General features: G+C 46.1%; 1 protein-coding gene and 1 pseudogene across 2 annotated transcripts in view; both read left to right on the plus strand.

The window, feature by feature from the left end:
• The window catches only part of SORCS2 (sortilin related VPS10 domain containing receptor 2), a 1,363,792-nt gene that overhangs the window by 527,386 nt on the left and 813,548 nt on the right, over window positions 1–22,858 (plus strand). The window lies entirely within an intron of this gene.
• Window positions 14,346–14,464, plus strand: LOC134946222 (5S ribosomal RNA; annotated as a pseudogene).

Raw genomic sequence — 22,858 nt, forward strand, 5'->3', positions numbered from 1 at the left:
GGGGCTTCTTTAGATGGGTGGTGCTTCCCCATCGTGCCCCCTTGGAGGCTGGCTTGTATGATTGGCTGGCAAGTCTCTGATATAGTAGGATTTGTCTGTACAGAGTGCAGATAGGTGGATTCATAAGGGCATAGCTAGGGATGTAACATATGCAGACACCTGGCTCTGCTTCTTTTACATTTTGTGTAACCTATAGGATCCACTTCCACCCATTTGCAAATTTTATAGGATGTGAGGTCCATAATGCACAATCTTGCTTCTCTTTTTTTTTAAAGCGCTGCTGTGGAACGTCAGTGTAACCGAATATTCATTTTACCATCCTTCATCTAAGAAAAGCACAATTACGATGTGGTTTTGTAGCCAGTAGTAACTTGTTACGAATTTGCTCATGCAAACTGCCCAAATGATTGCAGCCATTTGAAACATCGATCCTGGTGCCTGCAATACTCTGCTTGCGATAAACTTCCTTTAGATTCGAGCTATTAATGAAGCTGCAGCTGCTGTAGTGTGAGCGGCAGAGGTAGCGGGAAAAGTGACAGAGGCGCCACCGGTATTCTTACAGCGCTGTGTTCCTTTCACATTCCGGCGATTTGTGAGCAGGTTCTGTCAATAAGCTCATATGTACAAACTCTTCAATACGTTTTGGAAAGAATTCCTTTCCTTCATCGATGCAACTTGAGTTAGGCTCTTGTTCCTTCGAGATATAAAACCAAGAAACTCTTGAGTCTTGCTCATTCCCTTTATAAACAATCTCAGGTCCTGCATGGTGGATGCTGAGAGTAGTAATACAAAGCTGTTTGGAAAATTAGGAGGTTAAACATTTCCTGCAAACAAACAAACAAACAAACAGGATCCGCTTGAGGAAAACACCATAGGAATGGGTGGTCTTCAGTATGCCGGCTGTCGGGATCCCGGCGCACAGTATACCGGCGCCAGAATCCCGACAGCCGGCATACCGACACTTATTCTCCCTCGTGGGGGTCCACGACCCCCCTGGAGGGAGAATAAAATAGCGTGCGTGCCACCGTGCCCGCAAGGGGCTCATTTGCGCTCGCCACACTGTCGGTATGTCGGCAGTCGGGCTCCCGGCGCCGGTATGCTGGTCGCCGGGAGCCCGACCACCGGCATACCATACTACACCCATAGGAATATATGGTATTATACACTGACGCATTATATTATTCAACCCTTTCATAGCAGTAAGTTCAGGAAATTCTAATGATTGTCACTTGTGTCCGTTGACCAGTTTCATTTGTGCAAAGTGTATCTTCACAATGAAGACCAACCACCCACAACTTTAGAACTCTCCCCCATTTACTGAATAAAATTTTTCAGTCTGTCTTTTAAAATGCTGCTCAGTTTAAGCTCATGTGTGTCTTAAATCAATCATGGGATGTCTTTCATACTTGCCACAGTTTTGTGTTCTTGATGCTCTATGTTCTCTAAATTGCGCCAGGTGCCCCTAGAAATTCATCCAGCGCACTAGAACAGACTGTGTAAATGCTAACGCTACAGGCAGCACATGGCCCAGACTACACAGATGAGACCCTCGTGTTTTTTAGTCACTCCTCCCCCTCCCCCCCCCCCCCTTCCCCATCCCAACACCTGGCGCCCGATGGCAAAAGCTTTTCTTGCCTCTGGCAGTTGCACAACTGTTTCCATCACTTTATCTCATTTTAAATGATCTCACTCTGCTAAACAAAATCAACTGTAGCCCATAAAAGTAGACAGCAAGGAACGCCTTTGATCTGTTCAACACATCCGCAGCAGCAGTTTTGTTCTTCCGCATAAAATGTCTTTTTGCATCAAAAACTCACAGAGTTTGAAGGGAATCTAAGTGTGACAGGGCTGTGACATCACATTGGAGAATTCTGCGCTGCACTGCACCCAGTGAGGGTTGCTTAGTACATTTGTGCTAAAGTCAACAATTACTTTTACCTGTCTAGTGTAAGCTAAGCAATAAAAGGAAGTGCTTGACAAATTGCTGTAGTTAAGGGCTCATTTATACGTAAGGGCAAAGTTAGTTAATATCCCTCATAGATTTGACTGGTTTGCAATGTGTACAGCTCAGGCTGACTGAGATCAGGAGCTGTCCAAGGTCCTGTTAGTCTGCGTTCTGCACCCTGTACTCCTAATTCCTGTACTAACCAGAGACTGAGAAGTCTGCAAGAACTCAATCCTTGTCGCAATCCACTGTATATAGCAAGAACGACTTGATATGAAGTATCAAGTATATATACTGTATATTGTATATGTATGTTTAGTGAGTTACCTAGTGAGTGCTTCATGGCCCTCATTCCGAGTTCTTCGCTCGCTAGCTGCTTTTAGCAGCATTGCACACGCTAAGCCGCCACCTACTGGGAGTGTATCTTAGCTTAGCAGAATTGCGAACGAAAGCTTCGCTAATTTTCTCGTAACGATTACCCCGCAGTTTCTGAGTAGCTCCAGACTTACTCAGCCATTGCGACCAGCTCAGTCCTTTTCGTTCCTGGTTTGACGTCACAAACACACCCAGCGTTCGCCTAGCCACTCCCCCGTTTCTCCAGCCACTCCTGCGTTTTGGAACTGGAACGCCTGCGTTTTTCCGCACACTCCCTTAAAACGTCCAGTTTCCGCCCAGAAACACCCACTTCCTGTCAATCACACTACGATCACCACAGCGATGAAAAAGCTTCGTTATGCCGTGAGTAAAATACCTAACTTTTGTGTAAATTAACTAAGCGCATGCGCTCTGCGAACATTGCGCATGTGCAGTTAGCGGATAATCGCAGTATAGCGAAAATCGGCAACGAGCGAACAACTCGGAATGACCACCCATGTTACTAAGTTACTAAGCTTGGACGAAGGTTAAGGTGAACATGTAAGACACTGATCACTTCAAATTACATTTAAAAAATATGGGGCCTAATTCAGACTTGATCGTAGGGGAGGCAGTCAGTTTACCGCCTGATCCCGATCGTAGATTTGTGAAAAAATACACATCTATAATCAAAACCTCTAACGTGCCGGGGGGACGCCCAGCACAGGGCTAGTCCGCCCAACTTGCCGGCTCCTGCCTCCCCTGCAGATGTGAGAAAGCATTGCACAGCGGCGATGCTTTTGCACCTGCCAAGTAGCTCCCTGCCTACGCAGCCTAGCTGCAAAGGCAGGCCACTACCCGCCATGTTTTTAGGTGCAGCGGCTGCGTGTAATGTCACGCAGCCGCCCGCCCCACAAACGGTCCAGAAACGCCTGCGTTGTACGGACCGCGCCCTGAAAACACCGCCGCTATGCCGTCGACACGCCCCACGGCCACCTCTGCCTGTCAATCAGGTAGAGGCGATCGCACCAGTGAGATGCCTTTGCATCTTACTGTGTGCGCACGCACAGTGCGGCTGCTCCACATGCGCATACAGAACCGGGCTTCAGCCTGCGTTCGCCCTTTACTGTAACTGTATGTTTATTAGGAGCCACCTAGTATTAAGCAAACTCCAAAAACTGACGTTTTTTTGGAATTTGCCTGCGAGTTTCAACACCATCTTCAGATGCTGTTGGTTCTCAGATTTCTGCTCCTTCCTATGGGAAGGAGGTCTGGGATAGCAAAGAGGGATCCGATCAGATCCTTCCACCGTCCCCGCACTGTGTACCCTGCATCCGTGCACATGCTGGAACTCAGGTCATACATGCACAGTCTGCCAACACAGCACTGGTATGTAACACTGCTACTTCGGGACCAGTATTAGGGATCACAGGGACACCTGTTTTTCGGAGCAATACTGAATGATTAAGTATCCACTGCTGCAACTCATGGAGAGTTGGATACAATGGCAGTTGCAGAGGCGGGGCTGCAGTGCAGTCCAAAATTCAAATAGGGGAGCCGCCCCAACTGCCAGTGAGTCCCGGTCAGTGATGTCTGGCAGTGTTTGGGGTGGCAGTTGCTGTGCCTCCCGTATTTAAATTTTAGACTGTGCTGCAGCCCCGCCTCTGGAGCTGCCACTAGTTGGATACTTACAGTATGCCCAGATTTATCAAGCCTTGGAGAGTGATAAATTGCACGGTGATAACGTACCAGCTAACCATCTCCTAACTGCCATGTTACAGGTTGTGTTTCAAAAATGCACTCACTTTAAATGCTATATCCTTGGATATTTCTTTCAGTTAGGAATTTATCTAATCTATTTTTAAACATTGATAGAGTCCACCATTACTATCTCACGTAGGGAATTCCAAATTCTTACAGCCCTTACTGTGAAGAACCCTTTCCTTCGTTGGGTATGAAATTTTTTTCTCCTCTAACCTCAGACGGTGTCCACGTGTCCTGTGTAGAGATATTTCAATAAACAAATCTCCTGATAGATCCTTGTATTGTCCCTTTATATATTTGTAAATATTAATAATTTCTCCTCTTAGCCGCCATTTTTCTAGTGTGAACATATCTAACCTAGTAAGCCTTTCCTAATCCAGTGCCTCTAATGTCTTAATGAATTTGGTGCTATTTTTCACTCTCCACGGCTTGATAAATCTGGGCCTTAATGATGAAAATGCCCCTTACTATGGGACTACATGCACAATATATCACATTACCATTCTACGGCAGACACGGAAACATAGGGATATATTTATCAAAGTGCAGGTTTTTAGGAAGTGGAGATGTTGCCTATGGCAACCAATCAGTTTCTATCTGCTATCTTCTAGAGATGGGGCTGTCTTAAGTAGAATCTTAAAACCCGCACTTTAATATACCCCCTAGAAAGGTCGGATAAACCAGTGAATAAATGCAGGAGCAGCACATTCTTCATTCTCCATCATCTTATCACTTTTCCTATGCACGCCTGCCAGCATATGCCATAAATATATTCAAATACTGGTAGACTGGTCATACTTCTGTTATGGAGATTGCACATTGCCGACAGTGAGGTTCTGGTGTTCTGAGGCAATGGCGGGCTGAGTGAAGAGAGCAAAAAAGATAAATTTGCACCTGTCTCCTGCATAGAAGATAAGCAGCCAGGCTGAAAAGGATGAGGGTAAGGATAAAACTATACATAATTCAAATTGAGTGTGAAATGTGAGCCGGGCCACTGCTGGCAGTCAGCGTGTCTTTGAATGGAGTCCAGCACTTACAGACTGGCAGTATATAAAGCACTGTAGGGATTTTTAGTGCAATGTAAATAGAACAAGTCGGATCCAGGAGTCACAGAGGCCAGAAAGGAGCTCCTGCGCTTTACATGAAATAGAAGGCATAGCGTTACATGCTGAGAGCTGCTCGGGGAAGAAAACATTGCGGGAATTGGTGTAATTTGCTTCTTACCTGGTAACATTTTGTCAACAGGCATCTGCAGAAAATAAAGCAATTGAAGATTGATTAAAAACCTGTTTGTTTTAAAGATACTCCGGGGAATTCAGGCTTTTACTGAGCTGTGTTCTGTATGAGGGATCTGAAAATATCAATATGTGCAGGTAGACGAAGCTCTTAGTCTTTATGCAGAGAATTTCACAGCGGATAAGTGAAGCGCTGCAGCATCTGTGTCACACTATGTCTACCAACACTACAATACTTGTTTATACCTGTTTACCCATTGGGGGTCATTCCGAGTTGATCGCACCAAGCAACTTTTTGCTGCTGGCGCGATCAACTAATCCACGCCTATGGGGGAGTGTATTTTAGCTTAGCAGGGCTCTAATCGCTTGTGCAGCCCTGCCAAGCTAAAAAAGTTTCCTTCTGTCAATCTTCTTGCGGATTGCGAAGAACCACTGCGTGTGAACGGGTCGGAATGACCCCCATAGTGTATTGAATCTTCCTTATGCATTATCTGTAATCTACAAAAAGACAGTCACACCTATATTGGCAACTTCCATCTCAGTCTAATAGGTGCAACATTTGGGACCCTGGGGGTCATTCAGATGTGATCACTGCTGTGCATTTCCGCACGCGGGCAATCAGGTACTAAATGTGTATGCACTGCAATGCGCAAGCGTGTCGGACAACAACAAAAGGCATCACTGGTCAGTGGCGGGATGGTGCGAAAAATCCGTTTGCACGGGCGTTCACCAGGTGATTGAGTGTTCTGAAAAACGCAGGCATTCCCAAGCGTTTTCAGGGAGGGTGTCTGACGTCAGCTCCGGCCCCGATCAGCCTGATGTGATTGCACTGGAGGAGTAAGTTCTGGGCTGCACACACACTGTACACACTTGATTTTAACAGCTTGGCGTACACATAGCATTGCACACTTGCACGGCGAATATACACTTCCCCTGTAGGCGGCAACTATCTGAACGCAGGACAGCAAAAATCGCAGCCCAGCAATAAGATATGAATGTCTCTGTTAGGGTCTCCTGCCCTGTGCTGCCACGTCGTCATGGCAACCGGGAGACAAGTGCTAGTGGAGTAACCTGAGCGCAGCTGATACTCCGGTTCGGGTCTTTTGCTGTGCAGTGGTTATAGGCTCTGTGCACGGCAGGGGATCCGGTGCTGGTTTTTGTGCTCACAGTCTGTGAGGTCTGAGTGGGGCGTGGACAGCACCTGCTTTATAAGGCCTCTTTTCAGGGTAAGCAGATGCTGCTGAATTCTCTGTTGGTTAGTCAGTTCATGAAAGTTAGCCAGTACTGTGTAGCTTTGTATTTGTTTGTTGCTTACTGCAAATAGGCCTGGGGATTTGGTATTACACTCTGCCAATCCAGACCTAGCAGTAAGACTGGAGTCAGTCGTTTAGCTTGCTGGGGTTCTGTTATTACTCTGTGAACTTAGCAAGTTTGCGGCTGTATTCTAACACTTGCCTGTCTAATCCTGTCTCACTGTGCTAGGTGTCAGGGGTCAGTTTAGTGGCAGTAAGCTGAACCTGTGCACTGCAAGTGAGAATCAGGATTGTGGAGGCTCTCCTTGTGTCTATCATTCCATCTCTGACCAAGGAGTTTACTGCCACACCCGTTGGTAACCCTTTAGGGTTTTGCTGTTGCCCTTAGCAACAGCATTTCGGGTTCTCTACGTATTAAAACACAACATCTTGCTTTTTACATCTGAGCAGTTCTAATACAAGGGAGATACCCAGTTCCTTAGCCTCTGGGCTTCTCTGTTCACTGTGTGTGTATTTTGTTACCCTATCACCTTCTGTGTACGTTATGTCATATTCCCCAGTTTGTCTGTGAGTCCATTTGTTTTGCATAACAGTTCAAACACCAGTACATTCCTGCAGACACTGGAGTGCATAACAGTTCTGACACTAGTACTTTCCTGCAGGCACTGGTGTGCATAACATATTCAGCAGCCTTATACTCCTGTTGAAATTTTGTGGGAATATGGAGCATACCCCTCAAAATACGTTGCAACAGGTGGTCGATCAGGTGCAGGTCCTGACTCGGCAATTTAATGATTTGTCCATTAAAATGCACACCTCCCAGGCTGCTGGCGGAGCTCCCGCAGCAGCAGCACCTGCAGGGGTTAAGGAGCCGAAAGTAAATCTCCCGGATCGTTTTTCTGGAGATCGCTCGCAGTTCTTTTGTTTCAAGGAGAGCTGCAAGCTATACTTCCGGCTTAGGCCTCAGTCTTCTGGGTCGGAGATTCAGCGGGTGGGCATAGTGATTTCCTTGCTACAAGGAGACCCACAGGTCTGGGCATATGGGTTGCAGCCTGACTGTCCGTCGCTTAAAAGTGTTGATGCTTTTTTTACGGCACTGGGCATGTTGTATGATGACCCTGACAAGACGGCCTCAGCCGAGGCTCAGATTTCGATCCTTAAGCAAGGGCGAAGGCCAGTTGAGGTTTACTGTACGGAGTTTCGGAGGTTGGCCCATGATACCCAGTGGAATGACCCAGCCCTGAGACACCAGTACCGAAGAGGTCTTTCTAACTAGATAAAGGACCAACTGGTACAATATCCCTTGCCTGATAGCTTGGATCAGCTCATGCAGTTATCCATCCGGGTGGATAGACGGCTGAGAGAGCGTAGGCTTGAAAGGGAGACTGAGATTTCCTTCCTTCCCAAGGGAACCTCAGACTCTGAGGAATTTTCTGAGGAGCCTATGCAGATTGGGGCTACCCGCCTCTCCTCGCGTGAGAAGACGCGGAGGAGACAGCAGGGGTTGTGTTTGTACTGTGGGAATAAAGGTCATGTGGTAGTATCATGCCCAGAAAAGCCGGAAAACTTCAGGGCCTGAGGGTGATGGGAAATATCCTGTCAGGCCAGAAGTCAGAATTTCCCAAGAAGACTTTTATCATTCCGGTGACCTTGAAGATCCTCGGTCAAACTGTCAAGACTGAGGCCTTTGTGGACAGTGGGGCCGACGGGGTTTTTATGGACCGCCAATTCGCCCTAAAACACTCTGTTCCCTTAGTACCCTTGGCATCGGAAATTGAGATTTGTGGGTTAAACGGGGAACCATTATCCCAAGGTAAAATTACCTCTTGCACTAGCCAGATTTCTTTGTTTATTGGAGCCACACACTCTGAAAAATTGTCCTTTTATGTGACTGTCTGTACTTTTGCCCCATTGGTGTTGGGGTTACCCTGGTTAAGGGCCCACAATCCTCAATTTGACTGGGTCTCTGGGGAGATTCTTAGTTGGGGTACTGATTGTTTCAGGAGTTGCTTGAGCCTTCCAGTCAGGCTCTCGCAGCTAAGTTTGCCAGGATTGCCAGGGTGTTATGCAGATTTTGCGGACATGTTCTCCAAAAAAGTTGCAGAGGTACTACCTCCCCATCGCCCCTATGACTGTGCCATTGATTTGTTGCCAAATGCTAAGCTTCCCAAGAGCCGGTTGTACTCCCTGTCACGTCCTGAGACTCAGGCTATGGCAGAGTATATTCAGGAGAACTTGGCTAAGGGATTTATCAGACCTTCACAGTCTCCTGTTGGGTCGGGGTTCTTCTTCGTGGGTAAAAAGGACGGTTCGTTGCGACCCTGCATCGACTTCAGGGAATTGAACCGTATCACGATTAAAAACTCATACCCACTGCCTCTCATTTCGGTCTTGTTTGACCAGCTTCGTACTGCCACCATTTTTTCTAAGATTGACCTACGCGGTGCGTACAATCTAATCCGAATAAGAGAGGGGGATGAATGGAAGACTGCCTTTAATACCCACTCAGGGCATTATGAATATTTGGTGATGCCTTTTGGGCTCTGTAATGCCCCGGCAGTCTTCCAGGATTTCATGAATGATGTGCTCAGGGAATATTTGGATAGATTCTTAGTTGTATACTTAGATGACATCCTAATCTTCTCCCATTCCCTGGAGGAACATCGGAAGCATGTACGCTTAGTCCTCCAGAAACTCAGAGACCACCGGCTTGGGGCGAAGCTGGAGAAGTGCGAATTTGAAGTTCGGCAAATCGCATTTCTAGGATATATTATCTCCCCAGAAGGTTTCCAAATGGAGGGTTCCAAGGTACAGGCAGTCCTGGATTGGGTGCAGCCCACTAGTTTGAAGGCGCTTCAGCGTTTCCTGGGCTTTGCGAATTTTTATAGACGATTTATCGCTGGATTTTCGTCTATAGTGGCGCCCTTGATGGCACTCACTAAGAAAGGGGCGGATGTTGCTCACTGGTCTTGTGAGGCTAAAGCGGCTTTTGCCCGTCTCAAAAGAGCATTTGTTTCGGCCAAGGTGCTGCGACACCCAGATCCAGAGCATCCTTTTGTGGTGGAGGTGGATGCCTCTGAGATGGGTATTGGGGCAGTGCTTTCTCAGATGGGAGTGTCTGATAATCGCCTTCATCCCTGTGCTTACTTTTCCAGTAAATTTTCGCCTGCCGAGATGAATTATGATGTGGGTAACCGGGAATTGTTGGCTATTAAGGATGCACTCGAGGAGTGGAGACACTGGCTTGAGGGGGCTAAGTTTGTGGTCTCAATTCTCACTGACCATAAGAATCTGGCATATTTAGAGTCAGCGAAGCGTCTCAATGCCAGGCAGGCACGATGGGCTTTGTTTTTTGCTCGCTTTAATTTTTTGATAACATATCGCCCTGGGTCAAAAAACATCAAGGCTGATGCGCTCTCGCAGAGTTTTGCTCCAATCCAGGAGACCACCGAGGAGCCGTTGCCCATTGTTTCCCCATCATGTATTAAAGTGGGCATTACCCAGGACCTCTTATCATTAGTCCTTAGAGCACAGGAGCAGGCTCCTCCAGACCTTCCGGTAGGTCTTTTGTTTGTGCCTCCTAGGTTAAGACAGCGAGTGTTCCTGGAATTCCATGCCAAGAAGTCGGCAGGTCACCCGGGTATTGCCAGAACTCGGGAGTTGCTATCTAGGGCGGTGTGGTGGCCCTCGGTGGCTAAGGATGTGGATCAGTGGGTTCGGGCATGTGACATCTGTGCCCGAAATAAGACTCCTAGAGGGGTTCCTGTTGGCCCATTACATCCACTCTCTATCCCATCTAAGCCATGGACCCACATTTCAATGGATTTTGTGGTGGACTTGCCCAAATCCTCGGGGATGACAGCCATCTGGGTTGTCGTTGACAGGTTTTCGAAGATGGCGCACTTCGTTCCACTGGTTGGGCTGCCATCAGCCAGACGCCTGTCTGAATTATTTATGCTGCATGTTGTGCGTCTCCACGGGTTGCCACTTGATGTGGTCTCTGACCGCGGATCCCAGTTTGTGGCCAAATTCTGGAGGGCATTTTGTTCCGATCTCCAGATTTCTGTCAGCTTGTCGTCAGGCTACCATCCGCAGTCTAATGGGCAGACTGAAAGGGTGAACCAGTCCTTGGAGCAGTTCCTCAGGTGTTATGTCTCCAAGTGTCAGACTGACTGGGTTGCTCATCTGTCCATGGCGGAGTTTGCCTATAACAACGCGGCTCACTCTGCTACAGGGATCTCTCCCTTCCTTTGTGTGTATGGGCATCATCCTAAGGCCAATTCTTTTGACCCCCTGGACTCCACGCCTGGTGGTTCCTCTGTGGTTTCGGTCCTTAGAGGTATTTGGCGGAAAGTGAAGAAAGCCCTTGTGTCTGTGTCATTAGTGACCAAAAGGGTTTTTGATAAGCGGAAAAGACCCTGCAGCTTCAAATTAGGAGACTTCGTCTGGTTGTCTACCAAGAATTTGAAGTTGAGACAGCCATCTCATAAGTTAGGGCCCCGGTTCATCGGCCCTTATAAGATCACCAGGGTTATCAATCTGGTGGCATTTCAGTTAGATCTGCCCCGTTCTTTGGGTATCAATAAAACATTTCATTGTTCCCTTTTAAAACGGGCGATTAGTAATCCTTCTTCCAGTGGAAGACCTTCCCCTCTTCTGATACATGGCCAGAGGGAGTTTGTTGTTGAAAGGATTCTTGACTCCAAGGTGGTTCGGGGTCGGCTGTCATTTTTGGTGCACTGGAAGGGGTATGGCCCGGAGGAGCGGTCGTGGGTGCGCAGTTGTGATCTTCATGCCCCCAGACTGATACGCTCTTTCTTCTCGCAGTTCCCCGATAAACCCGGTGGTAGGGGTTCTTTGACCCCTCGTCAGAGGGGGGGTACTGTTAGGGTCTCCTGCCCTGTGCTGCCACGTCGTCATGGCAACCGGGAGACAAGTGCTAGTGGAGTAACCTGAGCGCAGCTGATACTCCGGTTCGGGTCTTTTGCTGTGCAGTGGTTATAGGCTCTGTGCACGGCAGGGGATCCGGTGCTGGTTTTTGTGCTCACAGTCTGTGAGGTCTGAGTGGGGCGTGGACAGCACCTGCTTTATAAGGCCTCTTTTCAGGGTAAGCAGATGCTGCTGAATTCTCTGTTGGTTAGTCAGTTCATGAAAGTTAGCCAGTACTGTGTAGCTTTGTATTTGTTTGTTGCTTACTGCAAATAGGCCTGGGGATTTGGTATTACACTCTGCCAATCCAGACCTAGCAGTAAGACTGGAGTCAGTCGTTTAGCTTGCTGGGGTTCTGTTATTACTCTGTGAACTTAGCAAGTTTGCGGCTGTATTCTAACACTTGCCTGTCTAATCCTGTCTCACTGTGCTAGGTGTCAGGGGTCAGTTTAGTGGCAGTAAGCTTAAACCTGTGCACTGCAAGTGAGAATCAGGATTGTGGAGGCTCTCCTTGTGTCTATCATTCCATCTCTGACCAAGGAGTTTACTGCCACACCCGTTGGTAACCCTTTAGGGTTTTGCTGTTGCCCTTAGCAACAGCATTTCGGGTTCTCTACGTATTAAAACACAACATCTTGCTTTTTACATCTGAGCAGTTCTAATACAAGGGAGATACCCAGTTCCTTAGCCTCTGGGCTTCTCTGTTCACTGTGTGTGTATTTTGTTACCCTATCACCTTCTGTGTACGTTATGTCATATTCCCCAGTTTGTCTGTGAGTCCATTTGTTTTGCATAACAGTTCAAACACCAGTACATTCCTGCAGACACTGGAGTGCATAACAGTTCTGACACTAGTACTTTCCTGCAGGCACTGGTGTGCATAACAGTCTCCCCCTGTGCTAACATTTAAATAAAATTTAAATCAAAGGTAGGCAACGTTTGACACTTCCCAGCATGCAATGCCACAGTGTTAGCAGGCGCTAACAGCAAAACTGCAGCAGGGAATGCTGGGATGTGTAGTTCTACAGCAACTGAAGCGCTACACGCTGCCTAAACCTGATTTAAATAATAACAATCAGACTTTTGCTTTCATTAATCTAGCTTGGACTGGTATGGTCATCGAGAATCTGATTGTCTGATATGAGTTTAGGGATTTTTTGGTGATACTTTCTCTATGCTTGTGTACTAATCATCAGTATTTGTGTAACATCACATATTTGTGATCCCTCCACAAGGATGAACTAACGGCGTACAGATCTTTTATTTGTGTGTAGCATGAAGGTTTACTCATGTGGCCAAACACCTCACAGATCTGGTTGTTCAGCTGTTACAAAACCATCTTGCAATGTATGTCTGTAAGGAAAATAAAGTTAAAGGCGAGGAGAGACTGCAGCTGTATAGTAACATATCTGTGAACAGAAAAACCACCAGTACAGCTCAATCCAATGACCACACCTCAACCAGCAGGGCCGTCATTAAAATGGCCAGACCTGAGTATACAGGGGGTGTTATGGCCATGTCTGGTGGAATTGATACAACACGTTGCAAAGGATATGCCACAGCTGAAGGGAGCATGCCCACCATGTTTGGGGTGTGACTGCGCCCCTATGGCAGGCCTGGGCTCCCTTACTTAATGTGACTGGATAAACGGGACGGTCATCACTAGGAAAGGTTTTTAATGCATATCAATAAAGTTTAAATATTTTATATTCACACAATTTATTCATGAGTGCCCCAACACATGAGTCTTCTTTTCTCTCCGTACATATAGGTAGAGGAGCAAACAAGCTGTATTCATTTGCATACTTTAAATAATAATTTGTATATAAGATTCTGATAAGACATTTTATGCATGCCTTCTATTGCCATCATAATGATTGAATGATTGCTTACCGCAACATGATCATTTCACCAAACTCCTCACTCTACTTGTTGATAGCAATGCATACTTGCCTACTCTCTCGGAACGGCTGGGAGGCTCCTGAAATTTAGAAGGTGCTCCCGGCCTCCTGGAAGAGTGGGCTAGTCTCTCAGCCAGGTGTCATCCACCGCACCCGCAGCCCACCGCATTTGTCAGCATACCCTCCAGCAGTTGTCGCAGTCCGGGGGTCTGATGACGCGAATCATGTCATTGTGGCCCCGTCCCCTGCCTGTTAATGCTGGTAATCTCGGCATTATGTAGTGGGGTGGGGCCACAATGACATGGACATGCTGTCCCGCCTCCAGTTCTGCCTCTATTCAGCATCACATCATCCACCACGCCCCCTCCATGCTGCACCTCATCCCCTGCTATGCTGACCTGGATGCCTCCTCTCAGCATGTATGTAGCAATGTACTAAAAGAAACTTATTGTGCAGGAGCCCGGGTCAGCTCATTTACTGAGGTCTGGGCTGAAATGCTTGTGTTTCTATGTATAAGAACACTGGAGCAATAATAGCACTGCTTCTTTATTCAGCCATTCCAAAATATGCATCTCTGTACACTGGTCTACACCCATTTCCCAGCATTCTCCCTGGTCTTAGATTCAGGCTGTCACTTTGGTAATAATTGAAAAAATACATGATTTTACCAGGAGTTGAGATTATGAGGACGTCCACAGATGGACTAGGAGCTGGACGTGCGTTTCACCAGTGTGTGGGCTTGTTCACCTAGTGAAACGCACATCCAGATCCTAGTCTTACTCATGTATTTTTTCAATTATTAACAATTATTAACAATTTTCTTAATTTACCTAAACTGTATAATTTTGTTTTTGATTGATAACCTTATGTGATACTATCATATATTGCCCCATATCCAGGGCACCTTTGAATTACTAAAGGCAGTATACCTACTATTTGGGGGTTCTCCTCCCCACTCTCTATTTTCTACAGCCATACCACACTAGTTGTGCCCGATCCAGTCCGATCTTGGAAGCTATTCAGTGTTGGGCCTTGCCAGTACCTGTTTGGGAGACCACCAGGGAATATGTGGTGCTGTAGAATCAATAGGGACCCATCGCATTGGTCATTTCCTGTGCCAGGTGTCAGGACTAATCCTCTTCATTTAGAGAGCTACTATTATTATTATATGCTGGTTCTTTGGGCACATCTATACATTACATCATCATAACATTGTAAATTTTCTGTGCCATTCTCAGTGTATTAATTCTAATTTACACTTTCCTTTCATTGAACTCTCATCACAAATAACTCTCCATTTTCCCCTGCGCTGGTTTACATCATCAGGGGTCATGGAGGAAATTCCAGAGTGAAAGCAGATTCAATCTGTCTTCCTTCTCCCGTAGGCCTGTTCCCATATTTTGGCACTCTCACTCCCTCAAGTACACGGCTGGTAAGTAGAAGCCATAGAGGACAGTAGGCACCCAGGGAATTCATCACCTCTCCTTTCTTTATTTTTTTCCCTATCTAATACTTTGTAAAGGCAGGAAGACACAACAGTGTATTTACGGTTATCATCACCACAATACACATTTTCCTTTACCAGGTATATGTTGAGTGTGAGAAATTTATTATTTGATCAGTGCAGATCAGTATAAGCCTTTGATGGTCATTTGTTCCTTATCGATTATCTATACAGGCTTCCCTTGAACTGCATACATATTTTGCCAGATTGTGATTACTTTATATATTAACTATAATATAGTTAATGTATTTTTTTAAATTATTATTATTATTAATAATTTTTCTTCTTCACTTTGTGAACTAACAAACTACAGCTGATTACTACAGTGATTTGCAGGACATTGCAATCACTCAATGACCAGCTGTGACATATCCCATAGTCTATAAACTGGATAAATGGGACGGTCATTACTAGGAAAGGTTTTTAATGCATATCAATAAAGTTTAAATATTTTATATTCACACAATTTATTCAAGAGTGCCCCAACACAAAAGTCTTCTTTTCTCTCTGTACATATACATAATTTCTTTGACTCTAGGGTGCACCACCAACCACAGTTATTGCCTTGAAAAAGGACGCATTATACATATGTTGGTCCCAAACATGTTACTTTCAAATTTGCCCATGAAATTACATTTTGATTGATACTGTGCAGAATCAACTCTACTTTCTTTCACATTGGTCCTCTACCTAGCAAGCAGTCTACTCTATAACACATGAATGTATAGTGTCTCATTTGTAAGACTCAAGAATAGCCCAAAAATTGAATTTCCCTTGACCAGTTACTAACTAGAAATGTTAACACACGTGGCCTGCATACAGTGGAGGCAGCCATTTTGTGGAACAATATGAATGAAAATGCAGTCTATCAGCTCACTAGGAACCAGTGACATCACTGACATTTCTCCACCTTTCCTTACTGGTACCCCTTCAGCATGGCACTGCTACAGTACAGTACAGTACAGTCACAGTGAAGTTAAAGCTGTATTTTCATTAATATTAGTTGAGCCCACCCAATGGCTGCTTGTGTTCTATGCATGTGATCTTTAATTGGATGGTAAATCCTTTTTTCCCACCTCTATTCTTTGCAGAAACTAAAATAGAACAGTTTACAAGAGATTCAAAGATACCATAGATATGAGAGGGGGTTGGTAAGTCGGGGACACTTCTCAAATCATCAATAGAAAAAGTGTTGGATTTAAAGTACCCAGCAGACGGTACATGCTACAAATATTTTAGCTATGTCTGGAATAGATGTTGCAACCTCACAAAAACATTCTTATCTGTATGCAAAACACATATTATTGGAATATTTACCAGTAAAGGCTCAAGAGCCGCTTTCATGCATAATGCAATTATATAAGTACGGTTTTAGTGCTCACAGATAAGAAGCCCTGTTCCCCATTACAGATGCATGCTATTTATTTAAAATCAATAATGCAGATTTATAAGCCTTCAAGAATAATCCTTTTTAATGAAGACATTTAAGTGAGAATTGGTCAACTTATATATTTCTTCTTTTTTTTCGTCCTTAGAGGTGAAATCCCATTGCTTAGTCATGTATCCATTTATGTTGGAGAAAGTGGATTGTTTGGATTCCGGGTAGGGAATGGGTTTGGAATTGACGGTTTATCTTGCTGTCTGTTTAAATTTACTGAACCTTAGCTTACAATTGCACATCAAAGCACACTCCAATCATTTTCAATTGGTTCAACTCAGTTATCTATAGTTAAAGACCAAGCTTGATGCGAGTAGTAATATAATATGCAAGTATGCTTCTTGTCAGCCGCCAGCACCAGAGTGCCATATGGTTAGGTAATTCTGCATAAGCACTTAGGGGGATGAAGTAAAAAAAAAACCAACACAAAAAAACCCAGAAAACAAAAAAATTAACAAATCAGCTCTCCTTGGACTATTGATCATTAACCCACAATCTCAGCATTTATAACATAAGGCTGCCCACTTTCTAAAAAAAATATATGGGGCTCTGCAGAGGCTTCAATATAGATCACATCAGCTCAGTATATACTTTATAGTTCGGCTAGGGTCTGATCAGGGATGGATGCCGTTCGTGCAGTGCTGCTGCTCGAGAATATGCAAAAGCAGCAGGAGGCATCTTGTGTAAATAGACAATACATACTTGTGCATTGGATCACTTGTGCGAACATCGGGCATCTCAGTGACCCTCAGGTTACACAGGATGAGCGGGCTGTTCATGCTGCTAGGACCAGGAAATCTGCATCGGAAGATGCGGACCCTGGCCTATGCGCACCTACAAAACAAGGCAATGCGCACATGTTTTGCAGAGCGGTCGATGTCGTCGTCTCCAAACAATCGTAGTTTAGTGGACATTGCGTGTGACAAAGCAAGACCCATTCACAGCATGTGCAGTTCCCCCACCATTGCCCATTTTACATACTAACCTGAATCAGGCCCATAATTCCCAGACAGCTCGAGCTGGAGATCTGTAGTGGGATTAACCTTTGTGCTTTGCTATTGTGCGCTACAAACACGCCGGTCCTCCACCTAGTAAGAGCAGGAGAACAATTAAACACTTGGCTTATAGAGTGTTGCTATACGTTGGGTGGTCTTGTGTCCACCTTGTGATAAGGCGTCAGTGATGGTAGAGCATGCAATTTGATTGGTAGGTAATAAACAGTACTGTATGTACAGCAGTGCAGGTGAAATAGCAATATAGCATACATTAATGTTAAGTGATAATACGTTACATAGCTTTAGAATGTAAGCTCTCACAAGCAGGGCCCTCTTCCCTCATATGCTTATCCTTTTCTTACTTTAATAATCTCCGACTGCACCAAATCCTGTGGTTTTCTGCCACCTGATACTTATTCCAGTGTCATCTGCTGATGTAGCTATGTTTATTTACCCTGTACTTGTCCTATATTGTCTTCAAGTGTAAGTCACTGTTTTGATTATTTGTTTATGTACTCTGGAATTGGACGCTACAGAACCCTTGTGGCGCCATATAAATAAAGGATAATAATAATAATAATAATAACTTAGGTAATATAAGAGGAATATGGTTTTGCATGTATGGCTGAGAGAGAAGGGAGAGGTATAAGTGAGATGGCTGTATGTGACTTGTTGCTGTAAGATCAGTACTGTAGAGGGGATCAGTACGTAATCCCGTTGGACGGGATCCCGGCGGTCGAAATACCGACGCCGGAATCCCGACCACACAATCCCGACAGGGGTGGCGAGTGGAACGCAGCCCCTTGCGGGCTCGCTTCGCTCGCCACGCTGCGGGCATGGTGCCTCTCTACGCTCGGCACACTATTATATTCTCCCTCTATGGGTGTCATGGACACCCACGGAGGGAGAATATGTCGGGATTGTGGCGGTCGGGATTCCGGCGTCGGTATTTCGACCGCCAGGATTCCGTCCAGCGGGATGTTGACCGCCTCCCCTGTAGTGTTGGGTTGAGGTGTAGGTAGGAAAATTGACAGGAGAAAGAAACTAGTTGTATATGGGGGTGTAGGAAGGCAGACAAATATCAATAGAGTGTTGAAGATAAAATGTTGAAAATGAGTAACATAATTAAATAATTGTAATAAATAAATATTTCATAAGATATATAAAATAATAAATGATAAATAGTATTAGCTGGTGTTGTATCAATGTAAATCCTACACAAACACATTTCACCAACATGTGGATTTTTCACAACATATATTTCCTTCAGTTCAGAGTTCAGAATGGGCTTTCATCCAAACAGCAACCATTCTTGTAATATTGAATGACAGCTTTACTTATCGGTCGGGAGGGAGGGAGGGAGGTAGGGAGAGAAAGAGAGAGAGAGAATGAGAGAGAGGAGGGAGGTAGGGAGAGAAAGAGAGAGAGAGAGAATGAGAGAGAGAGAGAGAGAGAGAGAGAGAGACACTCCCTACCTCTGCCATAGAGTGTATGTTATGCACACCAGTGCCTGCAGGAAAGTACTGGTGTCAGGACTGTTATGCACTCCAGTGCCTGCAGGAATGTACTGGTGTTTGAACTGTTATGCAAAACAAATGGACTTACAGACAGACTGGGGAATATGACATAACGTACACAGAAGGTGATAGGTTAACAAAATACACACAAAGTGAACAGAGAAGCCCAGAGGCTAAGGAACTGGGTATCTCCCTTGTATTAGAACTGCTCAGATGGGAAAAGCAAGATGTTGTGTTTTAATACGTAGAGAACCCGAAATGCTGTTGCTAAGGGCAACAGCAAAACCCTAAAGGGTTACCAACGGGTGTGGCAGTAAACTCCTTGGTCAGAGATGGAATGATAGACACAAGGAGAGTCTCCACAATCCTAATTCTCACTTGCAGTGCACAGGTTCAGCTTACTGCCACTAAACTGACCCCTGACACCTAGCACAGTGAGACAGGATTAGACAGGCAAGTCTTAGAATACAGCCGCAAACTTGCTAAGTTCACAGAGTAGTAACAGAACCCCAGCAAGCTAAACGACTGACTCCAGTCTTACTGCTAGGTCTGGATTGGCAGAGTGTAATACCAAATCCCCAAGCCTATTTGCAGTAAGCAACAAACAAATACAAAGCTACACAGTACTGGCTAACTTTCAGAAACTGACTAACCAACAAAGATTCAGCAGCATCTGCTTACCCTGAGAAGAGGCCTTATAAAGCAGGTGCTGTCCACGCCCCACTCAGACCTCACAGACTGTGAGCACAAAAACCAGCACCGGATCCCCTGCCATGCACAGAGCCTATAACCACTGCACAGCAAAAGACCCGAACCGGAGTATCAGCTGCGCTCAGGTCACTCCGCTAGCACTTGTCTCCCGGTTGCCATGACGACGTGGCAGCACAGGGCAGGAGACCCTAACAGTACCCCCCCTCTGACGAGGGGTCAAAGAACCCCTACCACCGGGTTTATCGGGGAACTGCGAGAAGAAAGAGCGTATCAGTCTGGGGGCATGAAGATCACAACTGCGCACCCACGACCGCTCCTCCGGGCCATACCCCTTCCAGTGCACCAAAAATGACAGCCGACCCCGAACCACCTTGGAGTCAAGAATCCTTTCAACAACAAACTCCCTCTGGCCACGTATCAGAAGAGGGGAAGGTCTTCTACTGGAAGAAGGATTACTAATCGCCCGTTTTAAAAGGGAACAATGAAAGGTTTTATTGATACCCAAAGAACGGGGCAGATCTAACTGAAATGCCACCGGATTGATAACCCTGGTGATCTTATAAGGGCCGATGAACCGGGGGCCTAACTTATGAGATGGCTGTCTCAACTTCAAATTCTTGGTAGACAACCAGACGAAGTCTCCTAATTTGAAGCTGCAGGGTCTTTTCCGCTTATCAAAAACCCTTTTGGTCACTAATGACACAGACACAAGGGCTTTCTTCACTTTCCGCCAAATACCTCTAAGGACCGAAACCACAGAGGAACCACCAGGCGTGGAGTCCAGGGGGTCAAAAGAATTGGCCTTAGGATGATACACACAAAGGAATGGAGAGATCCCTGTAGCAGAGTGAGCCGCGTTGTTATAGGCAAACTCCGCCATGGACAGATGAGCAACCCAGTCAGTCTGACACTTGGAGACATAACACCTGAGGAACTGCTCCAAGGACTGGTTCACCCTTTCAGTCTGCCCATTAGACTGCGGATGGTAGCCCGACGACAAGCTGACAGAAATCTGGAGATCGGAACAAAATGCCCTCCAGAATTTGGCCACAAACTGGGATCCGCGGTCAGAGACCACATCAAGTGGCAACCCGTGGAGACGCACAACATGCAGCATAAATAATTCAGACAGGCGTCTGGCCGATGGCAGCCCAACCAGTGGAACGAAGTGCGACATCTTCGAAAACCTGTCAACGACAACCCAGATGGCTGTCATCCCCGAGGATTTGGGCAAGTCCACCACAAAATCCATTGAAATGTGGGTCCATGGCTTAGATGGGATAGAGAGTGGATGTAATGGGCCAACCGGAACCCCTCTAGGAGTCTTATTTCGGGCACAGATGTCACATGCCCGAACCCACTGATCCACATCCTTAGCCACCGAGGGCCACCACACCGCCCTAGATAGCAACTCCCGAGTTCTGGCAATACCCGGGTGACCTGCAGACTTCTTGGCATGGAATTCCAGGAACACTCGCTGTCTTAACCTAGGAGGCACAAACAAAAGACCTACCGGAAGGTCTGGAGGAGCCTGCTCCTGTGCTCTAAGGACTAATGATAAGAGGTCCTGGGTAATGCCCACTTTAATACATGATGGGGAAACAATGGGCAACGGCTCCTCGGTGGTCTCCTGGATTGGAGCAAAACTCCGCGAGAGCGCATCAGCCTTGATGTTTTTTGACCCAGGGCGATATGTTATCAAAAAATTAAAGCGAGCAAAAAACAAAGCCCATCGTGCCTGCCTGGCATTGAGACGCTTCGCTGACTCTAAATATGCCAGATTCTTATGGTCAGTGAGAATTGAGACCACAAACTTAGCCCCCTCAAGCCAGTGTCTCCACTCCTCGAGTGCATCCTTAATAGCCAACAATTCCCGGTTACCCACGTCATAATTCATCTCGGCAGGCGAAAATTTACGGGAAAAGTAAGCACAGGGATGAAGGCGATTATCAGACACTCCCATCTGAGAAAGCACTGCCCCAATACCCATCTCAGAGGCATCCACCTCCACCACAAAAGGACGCTCTGGATCTGGGTGTCGCAGCACCTTGGCCAAAACAAATGCCCTTTTGAGACGGGCAAAAGCCGCTTTAGCCTCACAAGACCAGTGAGCAACATCCGCCCCTTTCTTAGTGAGTGCCACCAAGGGCGCCACTATAGACGAAAATCCAGCGATAAATCGTCTATAAAAATTCGCAAAGCCCAGGAAACGCTGAAGCGCCTTCAAACTAGTGGGCTGCACCCAATCCAGGACTGCCTGTACCTTGGAACCCTCCATTTGGAAACCTTCTGGGGAGATAATATATCCTAGAAATGCGATTTGCTGAACTTCAAATTCGCACTTCTCCAGCTTCGCCCCAAGCCGGTGGTCTCTGAGTTTCTGGAGGACTAAGCGTACATGCTTCCGATGTTCCTCCAGGGAATGGGAGAAGATTAGGATGTCATCTAAGTATACAACTAAGAATCTATCCAAATATTCCCTGAGCACATCATTCATGAAATCCTGGAAGACTGCCGGGGCATTACAGAGCCCAAAAGGCATCACCAAATATTCATAATGCCCTGAGTGGGTATTAAAGGCAGTCTTCCATTCATCCCCCTCTCTTATTCGGATTAGATTGTACGCACCGCGTAGGTCAATCTTAGAAAAAATGGTGGCAGTACGAAGCTGGTCAAACAAGACCGAAATGAGAGGCAGTGGGTATGAGTTTTTAATCGTGATACGGTTCAATTCCCTGAAGTCGATGCAGGGTCGCAACGAACCGTCCTTTTTACCCACGAAGAAGAACCCCGACCCAACTGGAGACTGTGAAGGTCTGATAAATCCCTTAGCCAAGTTCTCCTGAATGTACTCTGCCATAGCCTGAGTCTCAGGACGTGACAGGGAGTACAACCTGCTCTTGGGAAGCTTAGCATTTGGCAACAAATCAATGGCACAGTCATAGGGGCGATGGGGAGGTAGTACCTCTGCAACTTTTTTGGAGAACACGTCCGCAAAATCTGCATAACACCCTGGCAATCCTGGCAAACTTAGCTGCGAGAGCCTGACTGGAAGGCTCAAGCAACTCCTGAAACAATCAGTACCCCAACTAAGAATCTCCCCAGAGACCCAGTCAAATTGAGGATTGTGGGCCCTTAACCAGGGTAACCCCAACACCAATGGGGCAAAAGTACAGACAGTCACATAAAAGGACAATTTTTCAGAGTGTGTGGCTCCAATAAACAAAGAAATCTGGCTAGTGCAAGAGGTAATTTTACCTTGGGATAATGGTTCCCCGTTTAACCCACAAATCTCAATTTCCGATGCCAAGG

Source organism: Pseudophryne corroboree, chromosome 1 (genome assembly GCF_028390025.1).
Source record: "Pseudophryne corroboree isolate aPseCor3 chromosome 1, aPseCor3.hap2, whole genome shotgun sequence".
NCBI lineage: Eukaryota > Metazoa > Chordata > Amphibia > Anura > Myobatrachidae > Pseudophryne > Pseudophryne corroboree.